At 44.2% G+C, this 12,467-nt stretch overlaps 1 protein-coding gene across 15 annotated transcripts in view; it reads left to right on the top strand.

Annotated features, from left to right (window-relative positions):
- Nucleotides 1-9,761: 9,761 nt before the first annotated feature.
- Nucleotides 9,762-12,467, top strand: part of LOC132008442 (CUGBP Elav-like family member 1) — a 72,862-nt gene continuing 70,156 nt past the window's right edge. For 6 of the 15 annotated variants that reach the window (XM_059387052.1, XM_059387050.1, XM_059387054.1 and 3 more), the window contains exon 1: nt 9,762-9,933. The gene's annotated coding sequence lies outside the window, so the exon portion shown is untranslated. The remainder of the gene's footprint in view (nt 9,934-12,467) is intronic. The other 9 variants (XM_059387056.1, XM_059387057.1, XM_059387058.1 and 6 more) reach the window with 3 other exon arrangements.

The raw sequence follows: 12,467 nt of genomic DNA, 5'->3' as shown, positions 1-12,467 counted from the left end.
TCCATCTGTATTTTGGCTGTTTCTTTAAAAAGCTTCAGCTCACCTTACAAAGTTTCTAACAACACCTTAGAGGCCACGGGATCATGCGGATTTTTGCTGTGATGCCAGGGTCTCACTCACTGCTTGAAACTGGGTTGGCGCCTTTGCCCAGCTGTCTGCCAGCAACGTTCCCAGCAGCTCCACCTATTGGGTCACGTCTTTCCGTTCTTTTTTTTTTTTTTTTTTTTTTTTAAAGATTTTATTTATTTATTTGACAGAGCAAAATCACAAGTAGATGGAGAGGCAGGCAGAGAGAGAGAGAGAGGGAAGCAGGCTCCCCGCTGAGCAGAGAGCCCGATGCGGGACTCGATCCCAGGACTCTGAGATCATGACCTGAGCCAAAGGCAGCGGCTTAACCCACTGAGCCACCCAGGCGCCCACATTTTTCCGTTCTTTTAGTCAGCTTCTGGGGCAACTGCTCCTGGATAGCCTGGGGGTGGTTCCTATCCTCAAGCTCCTCCTCTGATTCGGCTTAACTCTGTGGTTTGTGACTCTTTCTGACCTTCCTCTTGATGGCAGTGTCTGCAGCTTCTACCTGTCCATTCTCTTGCTTCAGTTTGATGATTTTCGTTTTAAAGATTTTATTTATTTGAGGGCGCCTGGGTGGTTCAGTGGGTTAAGCCGCTGCCTTTGGCTCAGGTCATGATCCCAGGGTCCTGGGATTGAGTCCCGCGTTGGGCTCTCTGCTCAGCGGGGAGCCTGCTTCCCTCTCTCTCTCTCTGCCTGCCTCTCTGTCTACTTTTAATCTCTGTCTGTCAAATAAACAAATAAAATCTTAAAAAAAAAAAAAAGATTTTATTTATTTGAGGGAGAGTGAGAACAGAGCTGAGCCAGACCTGGGGCTCTGTCCCAGGTCCCCAAGATCATGACTGGAGCTGAAGTCAGACACCCCTCAGTTTGATAATTTTTGTACCAACATTCTTTGAACCTCCTGAATGAAGAAGTCTGGAAACATTGACTTCTTTGGACTTAACAGATAAAAGCCTCTAAGAAGTGGTTCACATTTGGTGGGGGGGGTGGGCTGCCACTGAGCACCGAGGGAAGCTGCAGTGTATACACTATCTTACCATGCAGGTCGTTGTATAGGTCACACTGGCTGTCCCCAGGTGCCTGCTGCACTGCCCACTGCTCTGGTTGCTCTGGATTCAAAAGACACTCTCCACAGCAGCTACTGGATACAGCATTTCCATAACTATTTCCCCATTGATGGATGGGGAACCCAACTGGATAGCGCCTTTTTTTTTTTTAACCAATTAGAAATATAGTCACTTCCATGAGGGCAGAGACCTTGTCTATTGCATTCATGCCTATAACCCCATTGTCTAGCCCAGTGCCTGACTAGTTGGCACTCAATAAATACTAGTTGGCCAAGTCAAAGAATGCTGCATTATAGTTTTCCTGAGTATAATTGACATACACGAAACTACATGTATTTAAAGTATACACTTTAGGGTTACCTGGCTGGCTCAGTCGGTGGAGCAAGTGACTCTTGATCTCAGGGCTGTGAGTTCTGGACCCATGCCAGGCATAGATTACTTTAAAAATTAAATCTTTTGGGGCGCCTGGGTGTCTCAGTGTGTTAATGCCTCTGCCTTTGACTCAGGTCATGAACCCAGAGTCCTGGGATGGAGCCCTGCGTTGGGCTTTCTGCTCGGCAGGGAGCCTGCTTCCCTTCCTCTCTCTCTGCCTTTCTCTCTGCCTCTGTGATCTCTATCAAAGAAATAAATAAAGAAATCTTTAAAAATAATAAATAATAAATAATAAAAATTAAATCTTTTTTTAAAAATTAAGTGATTGGGACGCCTGGGTGGCTCAGTTGGTTGGACGACTGCCTTCGGCCCAGGTCATGATCCTGGAGTCCCGGGATCGAGTCCCGCATCGGGCTCCCAGCTCCATGGGGAGTCTGCTTCTCTTTCTGACCTTCTCATTCATGCTCTCTCTCACTGTCTCTCTCTCAAGTAAATAAATAAAATCTTTTAAAAAAATTAAGTGATTTATTTATTTTTAAGATTTTATTTATTTATTTGAGACAGAGAGAACCTGTGAACACGGGCAGGGGGAGGGGCAGAGGGAGAGGGAGAAGGAGACTCCCTGCTGAGTAGGGAGCCTGACATGAGACTCAGCCCAGGACCCTGGGATCATGACCCCAGCCGAGGACAGATGCTTAACCAACTGGGCCACTGAGGTGCTCTAAATCTTTTTTATTTTTTTAAATAAAGTATATGCTTTAATACATTTTGATATATGTATGTACTTGTGAAAACATCACCATAATGAAGATAATAGAATGTATCCATTACCTCCAAATAAGTGTTTTCGGTTTCCTTTGTAACCCCTTCTTCCCATACCTCTTTATTCCCTTACCCTATTCCTCAGCAAACACTGATCTGCTATAGATTAATTAGCATTTTCTAGAATTTTATATAAATAGGTATGAATGTTTTTAATTTTAATGATTGTTTCCCTCCTATATGGCTGTATGTATATACACCAAGCATGCCTAATGTTCACAACTCCATCATCTTTTAAAATTATTTATCTCCCATTTGACAGTCCAAAAAATCCACATTGTTTTAATTTTAATATCTTTAATTATTTGTTAGATTGAACTTTTTTTGTTTATTGGCCATTTGTATTCTTTCTGTGAATTGTATGTTTATTTCCTTGTCCATTTGTCTAATGGGTTGTTTGTTGTTATTCTTCCTGGCCATAGAAAACACGCAAATTCCAAGTGTAAGGTGTGATAAATTTCATATATTTATACATCCATGAGACCATCCCTCAGACGAAGATGTAACACATTCCAATATTCCAGAAAGTTCGCTCATACTCCCTTTAGTTCATAGTCAATCCCCACTTCCTGGCAAAGATTACCTCTATCCTGACATTTCTTATTATTTTTACCTATTCTCAAACTTCAATTAAATAGACTTGTGCAAGATGTGCTTTTTTCTTTTTTTTTAACTATTTTTTTAAAAGATTTTATTTATTTATTTGATAGAGATCACAAGTAGGCAGAGAGGCAGACAGAGAGAGGGGGAAGCAGGCTCCCTGCTGAGCAGAGAGCCCGATGCGAGGCTCGATTCCAGGACCCCAGGATCATGACCTGAGCTGAAGACAGAGGCTCTAACCCACTGAGCCACCCAGGCGCCCCTGTATTTTTTTTTCCTGACTTGTTTTACTTAATAGTATGTCTATGGGACTCATCCTTAGTAGCAGTTTCTTCCTTGTCCTTGCTATATAAATAGTCTGCTATAAATATATTGCACAATTTATCTACCTTTTCCAGTTTGAGTTATTTGGGGGGGGGGGCAGGTTATTATTAATAAAAGTGCTACAAACAATTCTCTTGGTAAAAAAATAATGTACTCATTTCTGTTGGGAATGGAATTACTGCATCACAGGGTACATACAAGTCCATTTAATTGTTTGGGTTTCGTAGATACAGTCAATCGGTCTTCCAAAGTGGTTGTACTGTTTTTATTCCAACTACCAATGTGAGAGTTCAAAAAAAAAAGCTTCAGGGCACCTGACTTGCTCAATTGGTGGAGCATGTGATTCTTAATCTTGGGGTCATAAGTTCAAGCCTTTTCAAGCCTTGGTGTGGAGCCTACTGGAAAGAAAAGAAAGAAAGAAAGAAAGAAAAAAAGAAAGAAAGAAAGAGAAAGAAAGAAAGAAGCAAGCCTAACTGCAAATCTCAGTGGGAAAAGATGGCCTTTCTAAATAGTAATGGATCAGCTGGATATCTACAGAGAAAGACAAAAGAAAAGAACTGTGACCCTCCTCTCATACCATATATAAAAACAGTAGATGGATCTTAGATCTAAGTGTGAAAGATTAAACCAATAAAGGAGAAAATTTTCATGACCTGGCTAAACAAAAATCTCTCAAACAGAACATAGAAATCACCAACCATAAAATAAGGACCAAAAAACAGGACCTTGAAAACAAAACAAAAACAAAACAAAACAAAAAACAAGGCCATATTAAAATTAAAAATATTTTTCATCAAAAGAAACCATTAAGAGGGGCACCTGGGTGGCTCAGTGGGTTAAAGCTTCAGCCTTTGGCTCAGGTCTTGATCCCAGGGTCTTGGGATCAAGCCCGACATCAGGCTCTCTGCTCAGCGGGGAGCTTGCTTCCTCCTCTCTCTCTGCCTGCCTCTGCCTACTTGTGATCTCTGTCAAATAAATAAATAAAATCTTTAAAAAAGAAAGAAAGAGAGAAACCATTAAGATGGTAAAGGCAAGCCACACCGGGAGAAGACATAAGCACCACACATATCCAGCAAGGGACTTGTATTCAAAACATAAAAAAAACTGTAGCACCTAGGTGGCTCAGTCAGTTAAGTGATCTCCCCTCAGGTCTTGATTTCATGGGTCTTGATCTTGGGTTGTGAGTTTGCTCTGCACTGGTCTCCACACCAGTCATGGAGCCTACTTAAAAAAAAAAAAAAAAAAAGTATGTACCTTTCGATATATCTATATCTCCTATAGATATATCTGTATCTCCTACTAAACTAAGAGTCTTGGGAGAGAGAGGGAGAAAGAAAGACTTAAGTAGACTGTTCACAAGAGAGCATATTTAAATAGTCAATAAACATTTTATTTTATTTTATTTATTTATTTTTTTAAAGATTTTATTTATTTATCTGGGGGGGGGGGAGAGTGAGCACAGGAAGACAGAATGGCAGGCAGAGGCAGAGGGAGAAGCAGGCTCCCCACTGAGCAAGGAGCCCGATGTGGGACTAGATCCCAGGACACTGGGATCATGACCTGAGCCGAAGGCAGCCGCGTAACCAACTGAGCCACCCAGGCGTCCCGTCAATAAACATTTTATAAAGCCTCTCAACATCATTAAGGAAGTAAAAATTTATTTATTTATTTATTATTTTTTTAAAGATTTTTAAATTTATTTACTTGACAGACAGAGAGGCAGGCAGAGAGAGGGAGAGGAGGAAGCAGGCCTCCCACCAAGCAGAGAGCCCGATGTGGGGCTCGAGCCCAGGACCCCAGGACCACGACCCGAGCCGAAGGCAGAGGCTTCAACCCACCAAGCCACCCAGGCACCCCAGGAAGTAAAAATTTAAACCACAATAAAGGGTGCCTGGCTGGCTCAGTTCGAGTATGTGACTCTTGATTTTGGGGTTGTAGGTTTAGGCTCCAAAAAAAAAAAAAAAAAAAAAAAAAACCCATAGTGAAATATCACTATATCCTAGCAGAATGACTAAAATTAGGGCAATGACAAGTGGTGAGGATTCAGAGCACTGTTATTTTTTTAAGTTTTTTTTTTTTAATTACTTTTTTTCCTTTTTGTCCTAGAGAGGGAGAGAGAGGATCTTTTTTTTTTTTTTTTTTTAAGATTGTATTTATTTATTTATTTGACAGAGCAAGAGAGCGCAAGTGTGCTCACCAGCACAAGTAGGCAGAGTGTCAGGCACAGAGTGAGAAACAGGCTCCCGCTGAGCAGGATCCTGGGATCATGACCTAAGCCAAAGGCAGACACTTAGTCAACTGAGCTACCCAGGCAAGCTGAGAGAGAGGATCTTTAGCAGGCTCCACGCCCAACGCTGAGCTCCATGCAGCCTTTGGTCTCACAGCCCTGAGATCATGATCTGAGCCCAAATCAAGAGCTGCTTACTTAACTGACTGAGTCATCCAGGTGCCCCTTAAGATTTTATTTCTTTTTTTTTTTTTTTTAAAGATTTTATTTATTTATGAGGCAGAGAGAGACAGTGAGAGAGGGAACACAAGCAGGGGGAGTGGGAGAGCAAGAAGCAGGCCTCCTGCTGAGCAGGGAGCCTGATGCGGGGCTGGACCCCAGGACCCTAGGATCACAACCTGAGCGAAGGCAGACACCTAATGACTGAGCCACCCAGGCGCCCCAGAATATTATATTTTAAATTAATCTCTGCACCCAACGTGAAGCTCAAACTGACAACCTCAAGATCAAGAGTCATGTGCTCAACTGACTGAGCCAGCTGGGTGCCCCCTCTTTAAAGATTTTTTAAATTTATTTGAGACAAAGAGAACAGAGCAAGAGAGAGAACACAAGGAGGGGCAGAGGGAGAGGGAGAAGCAGGCTCCTGCCTTGGTAACGAGATGCAAGAGGAAGCCTGGTACCTTGCGACAAGTGTTACTTCCTCTGCCAATGGGAGCCCTAAGTGAAGAGGCAGATAAAATAGGGGAAAGTTTCTGGTTGCCCTTCAAGAAATATCTAAGTCAGATATTATGAAAAAAACATGGAGAAACCAGAGAATAAGAAAATGGTCGTGGGGCGCCTGGGTGGCTCAGTGGGTTGAGCCGCTGCCTTCGGCTCAGGTCATGATCTCAGGGTCCTGGGATCGAGTCCCGCATCGGGCTCTCTGCTCAGCAGGGAGCCTGCTTCCTCCTCTCTCTCTCTGCCTGCCTCTCTGCCTACTTGTAATCTCTCTCTGTCAAATAAATAAATATATCTTAAAAAAAAAAAAAAGAAAATGGTCGTGATCCCTACCTTCATCTAACTCATTATATTCATATAATTTATAATCATATATTTATATGTAGTTTATTATTAATATATTAATTTTAATTTTAAATTTTATTATTAACATATTATTTATATATGATATATGAATATATTATTTTAATTTTATTATTAATATATTAGTCATATATTTATAATCATAGATTCTAGGAAGCTTCTGAAGGGTAAACAATTCATTCTCTTTTTCCATAATAAACACCTAGGTATGCTTATTCAGTTCAACAATATGTATTGACGGAGGAGGGGAAGTGGATAAAGACAGTCAAAAGGTACAAGTTTCCAGTTATAAGTAAGTACTTAGGATGTAATATACAACTTGATGACTATAGTTAACACTGTGGTCTGGGCTATGGGAAAGTTGTTAAAAGAGTAGATCCTAAGAGTTCTCAACACAAGAAAGAAAAAAAAAAATTCTATCTATATGAGATGAGGATGTTAACTAATCTTATTGTGGTAGCCATTTCACAATATATCTAAGTCAAATTTAAAAACCATTTCACAATATATCTACGTCAAATTTAAAAACCAGTACAATTTATTGAGCATCTATTATAGGTAGGCATTTTTCTAGGCCCTGAGGATATAAAAAAGACTAAGATCCTATTCCTGTAGAATTTACCATCTAATTGGGGTGGGGTACAAATAAAGTGAGTAAAATATGAAGTACAAAATACACTGCGTTAGATGGTGATTAGTGATTTGGATAAAAACAAGCCAGAAAAGGGGGATTAGAAGCATGGGTGTTTGTGTGTGTAATTTTATTTCATTATTTCTGTCTTTCTGTGTGTGTGTGAGATTTTATTTTATTTATTTGTTTTTTTAAAGATCTTATTTATTTATTTGAGAGAGAGTGAGAGAGAAAAAGAGACAGCACAAGCAGAGGACGGGGCAGTGGAAGAAGCAGACCCCCGCTGAGCAGGAAGCCTGACATGGGGCTGGATCCCAGGACTTGAAGGCAGACCCTTAACTGACTGAGCCATGCAGGCACCCCTCTGTGTGTATAATTATAAATGAGGTGGTCAGCGAAAGCCCAGGTGAGAAGGTGACATTTACGTCAAGACCTGAAGGAAGTAAGGAAGTGAGCCTGGTGCATATCTGGATGATTCTGTGGCCCACAAAGACAGTCTCTGTTTACAAAGTTTGTACAATCTGTGGCAGCTGGGAGACCAATATAAAATTAATTGTGGTGATGTATATGACAGCATTCTATAAGTTGTAATGATCTATAAATATAGGGTGTTTTCAGTAAATTACACATACACTTATTAACAAGAACAAGATCACATATCAGCATTATAAATGTATACGAAATGATAAACTATATGGTACAATTAGGGAATATGATAATGCATCAGGAGCTAATTGTTCCTGTCTGTATGGTACCAGGAAAACTATGTTAGTTTCCCTCTAACCCCCAAGGAGGAAAGAGGTGTTTCTAATACATGGGAAAACCCTTGAGGCTTCTGCTTGGGAGTGCCCTTATTAATTAATTAGTTAATTAAAATATTTTTATTTACTTATTTCAGAGAGAGAGAGCAAGCATGAACAGGGAAAGGGGCAGAGGGAGAAGCAGACTCCTGGCTGAGCAGGCAGCTCCATCTCAGAACCCTGGGATCATGACCTGAGTCAAAGGCAGATGCTTAACCAGCTGAGTCACCCAGGCACCCTATTTTTTTTCTTTTCTTTCTTTCTTTTCTTTCTTTTTTTTTTTTTTTAAGATTTTATTTATTTATTTGACAGAGAACGAGCACAAGTAGGCAGAGAGGCAGACTGAGAGAGGGCTCCTTACTAAGCAGAGACCCTATGCGGGGCTTGATCCCAGGACCCTGAGATCATGACCTGAGCTGAAGGCAGAGGCTTAACCCACTGAGCCACCCAGGCATCCCCAGGATCCCCTATTTTTTAATTTTTTGTGGTGAGGTAGAGTATAATCAGTATTTGTGGATATAGGAATTATTTGCTCTGGGAAGCCAGATGATGTTTCAGAGAAAACATTTGCAAACCCAAGAGTTAATTGCCTGTTGCTGGGTCCAAAAGGGCCCAGAACTAAATTTTCTAGTTTCCTTCCTTTCTTTTCTTCTTCTTTCTTTCTTCTTCTTTTCTTTCTTTCTTTCGTTTTTTTTTTTTTTTTTTTTTTACAAATGTTAGCTATTATTATTTTTAAAGATTTTATTTATTTATTTGACACAGAGAGAGAGACAGCGAGAGAGGGAACACAAGAAGGGGGAGTGCAAGAGGAAGAAGCAGGCTTCCAGCTGAGCTGGGCGCCTGATAGGGGGGATTGGATCCCAGGACCCTGGGATCAAGACGTGAGCAGAGGCAGAAGGTTAAGTGCTGAGCCACCCAGGCGCCTCTAAGTTTTCTTTTTTTATGTATATTTCACTGTCACTTAAGGTGTAGGACCTGCATTAGCCTTTTTAAACAAACAAGCGAACAACAGTTGTAGTTTGAATTCCACCTAGATCTAGGGATTCCTGAGTCACTCTGAAGGAGGTCTTTTGGGACCTAACCTGGGTTGTTTAAAAATTTTTTTTCTGGGAAATGTAGGTTAGGGCTGAGCAATCAGTCTCTTGATAAGAACCCTTACGAGCTTCCTGGCGCTGCAGGAATTTTTGCAAGGTTGTGCGTTCACAGGCGGATCATCCTGTTAGAAAGCACTCCCCTAACTCTGAAAGCTTGCAATTACATTCACGTTCCACATCTCAGCAAAGACGGAAGAAGGCCTGGATCTCGTTGCTTGTCTGTTGGGGCAGAAGGAGGGTGTGTCATGTGCCCAAAGCTGGCCAAGCGCCATTCCATTCACTCATTCATTCATTCATCAAATATTTTATTATGCGCATAATTCAGTGCCAAGCAGAGGTCCTCGTCCACCAAGTCATCGAGAACTCCTGTGGGTACGGTGCGCAGGGCCAAGAACCTCAGACTCTCAGGCCCGGTCTTCCGACCCTTTGCAGCAGCAGCGCTCCGAGACAAAGAGATGCGCTCCTGCAGCTCCCCGGGCTGAGGGTTCCGCCCGCAGCGCCCAGGGCTTCGGCGCGGCTGCTTCTCCACTCCCCAGCCCAAGGGGGCGCTGTAGCGCCGCGCGCTCCGCTCGGCCCTGCACCGTGCTCCGCTCGGCTCGGCGCTGCGGGCGGCACCGCGGTGGTACGTTCCCTCTCACCGCCCTCCCCCTCCTCCTCCTCAGCCCTCCCCGCCGGTGGTAGGTGCCGGAAGTGCCGCCATTTTGGGGTGTTCTGCTCTGGCGGCAGCGGCAGCGGCGGCGGGACGCGGAGGCTCCCCCGGGACTCGGCCTCAGCAGCGAGGCGGCGGCGGCGGCTGCGGAGGCGCAGGCAGCAGCTGAGGTAGCGGCGGGCTCAGGTGCAGCCGCTGGTGAGTGCGGTGGCCACGGGTTAACGGGCCGCGGGTGGAGGGAGGGAGCGAGGGAGGGAAAGGAGGCAGGAGGAAGGCGCCGCGGGGCGGGTCCGGTCCTGGCGGCCGCGGGTCACAGGGCCCTTCGGGCGCGGCCGCTTCTGGCTTCCCGCGCCCCGGGGGCAGGTCGGCGATCTCCTCCCGCGTGTCGGGGCCCTCCGCTCCCCGGGTCCCGTCGCGCTAGTCCGGCGCGTGCCCCCGCGCCCAGGGAGACCCGCCCTCCTCGTGGCCTTGTCCCCTCTCTCCGCGCCCTTTGCCTTCACCCTGCGGGCCCCGAGGGCTCCGTTCCCTGCCCAGGGGTAGCTCCACTCTTTTTTCCGGCCGCGGTGCCAGACCCAGGCTGTCTGCCCGGGACACCCCTTCCTTCCTTCTGACGTCCCACGTGTTCTTGGTGCCGACCCCTGGAAGAGAGCTCAGGACCCCTGCCTTTCTGGGGGTTAGCGCTTCTGTTCGGGAGCCTTGAGAGCCCCCAGCTCCCCGCCCCGGATCCGCTAGGGCCTTGGCTCGCCCTCCCCCCACATCAGGTGCTCACCCAGTCGTGGCCTAGTAGCAGGGCTGGAATCTCGCACCCGAGAGCGCGGAGAGCGCAGTGAAGAGCTTTTTTTTCTAGGGACCTGGCTTTGGATTTAAAGCAGGTGGTGTCTTGGTTGCGGTTTTAGGGGCAAGATGTTGTTTTAATTCTTAGGAGTATAGCACAGGTTCCAAGGAGCTTCTTGTTGGTTCAGGCTCATCCTCCTAGTTGACGGGAAGGTGGTGAGATTTTGGTCGGAGCCTGTTTCAGCAAAATGGAATCTTTTTCTCTCCAGCAGAGTTAATGCTGTACTTTTATTACCCTTTACTCTCGAAGAGAAAGGCTATATAACAGTTTTAAATAGCGGGCGGCAGTGCTTTATAATGCTTGCAGTGTAAGAGGTTACAGTACTCCGCGAATCCTTTACAGGAACAACTTCTTTTAAAGGTCTCTTCGCTGTCTTTGATTCTTTGTAGATCGGAGAAGCTTTAATTGCATTCTTGCACCTTCTCCGCAAGTGTTGGGTCGGCTCCTTTCCTCGAGTGTGGCGTCTCTTAGAGTGCTATGCAAGTTCAGTTTCTCCTTAACATTCTTGGTGAGGAAGAAGGCGTCTCCACATGGAAGCACACCGGGATTCTTTCTGTTTTAACATTAATGAGTCCACGCGGAAGATCATGAAGTTACCATAGCATGCATAAATTATTGCCCACCCCCCGCAAGTTTTTATACTCTTCCTAGCTTTACTTACGGTGTGTAGTTTCTGATTATGAATTAGCCAAGATTGAAGTATTGTTAGTAAAGCAAAGCTGAAGCTTTCAGCTGTTCATTTAACCAGGAAGTTTGTGGTTCCTCCAGTGGTTTTTTTCCTTCTTGATTGTCCACCACCTGTTTCCATTAAGAATGGCTCTTGGCCCAGAGCATAGGTCTCAACTTTTCTCCATTCACTCTTGCACATTACGTTTTCTTACCCTAGGTGGTATCTAGGCTTAAAATCCGTTAGCATGTGGGCCTATTAGAGGTAAGATATCTTTTCCCACTCTTGCTTTGCAGATGAGGAAACTGAGGTCTCCAGAGGTTAAGTGACATACTTGCCCAAAGTTACATAGCAAGGATTCTTTTTTTTTTTTTTTTTTTTTTTAAATTTTATTTATTTATTTGACAGAGAGAAATCACAAGTAGATGGAGAGGCAGGCAGAGAGAGAGAGAGAGAGAAGCAGGCTCCCTGCTGAGCAGAGGGCCCGATGCGGGACTCGATCCCAGGACCCTGAGATCATGACCTGAGCCGAAGGCAGCGGCTTAACCCACTGAGCCACCCAGGCGCCCCCACATAGCAAGGATTCTTAAGAGAGTCTCATCATAAATTAAAAAAAAAAACAAGCAGACAATATTAGGAGCAACAATGCAAATTGCCTGGAATGGCAAGGGCCCTGTGAAGTTAAAAGGCCTGGTGATCCTTGCTTTGTCAGTTGCTGGCTATATAGCCTTGACCAAGTTACTTAACTGTTTAGCGTCTCAGTTTATTCTCATCTGCAAGATGGAGGAAATAGTGTCTGTCTTCTGGGTGCTAATTCAGCTTTAGTGCAGTACACGTGAAAGTGCCTGTGGTCGAAGAGACAGTGAGATTTTGAGCCAGAATGTTTATTTTTCTAAAGATTTGCACTAAATTTTCTTATTACAGAAGCTATAAAAAAAAAAGCTATAGATTCGTTATAAAAAATAGAGAAAAGAAATGAAACTCACTCTTAGTCCCATCATTCATAAGTGATTCTTAGTCCTTGGTCTTTATCTTACCTTTTTTTTTTTTTTTTTAAAGATTTTATTTATTCATTTGACAGAGAGAGATCACAAGTAGGCAGAGAGGCAGGCAGAGAGAGAGAGAGGAGGAAGCAGGCTCCCCGTCGAGCAGAGAGCCTGATGCGGGACTCGATCCCAGGACCCTGAGATCACGACCCAAGCCGAAGGCAGCGGCTTAACCCACTGAGCC

The sequence above is a fragment of the Mustela nigripes genome, unplaced genomic scaffold (genome assembly GCF_022355385.1).
Source record: "Mustela nigripes isolate SB6536 unplaced genomic scaffold, MUSNIG.SB6536 HiC_scaffold_148, whole genome shotgun sequence".
NCBI lineage: Eukaryota > Metazoa > Chordata > Mammalia > Carnivora > Mustelidae > Mustela > Mustela nigripes.
This window is presented reverse-complemented; position numbering and strand designations above follow the sequence as displayed.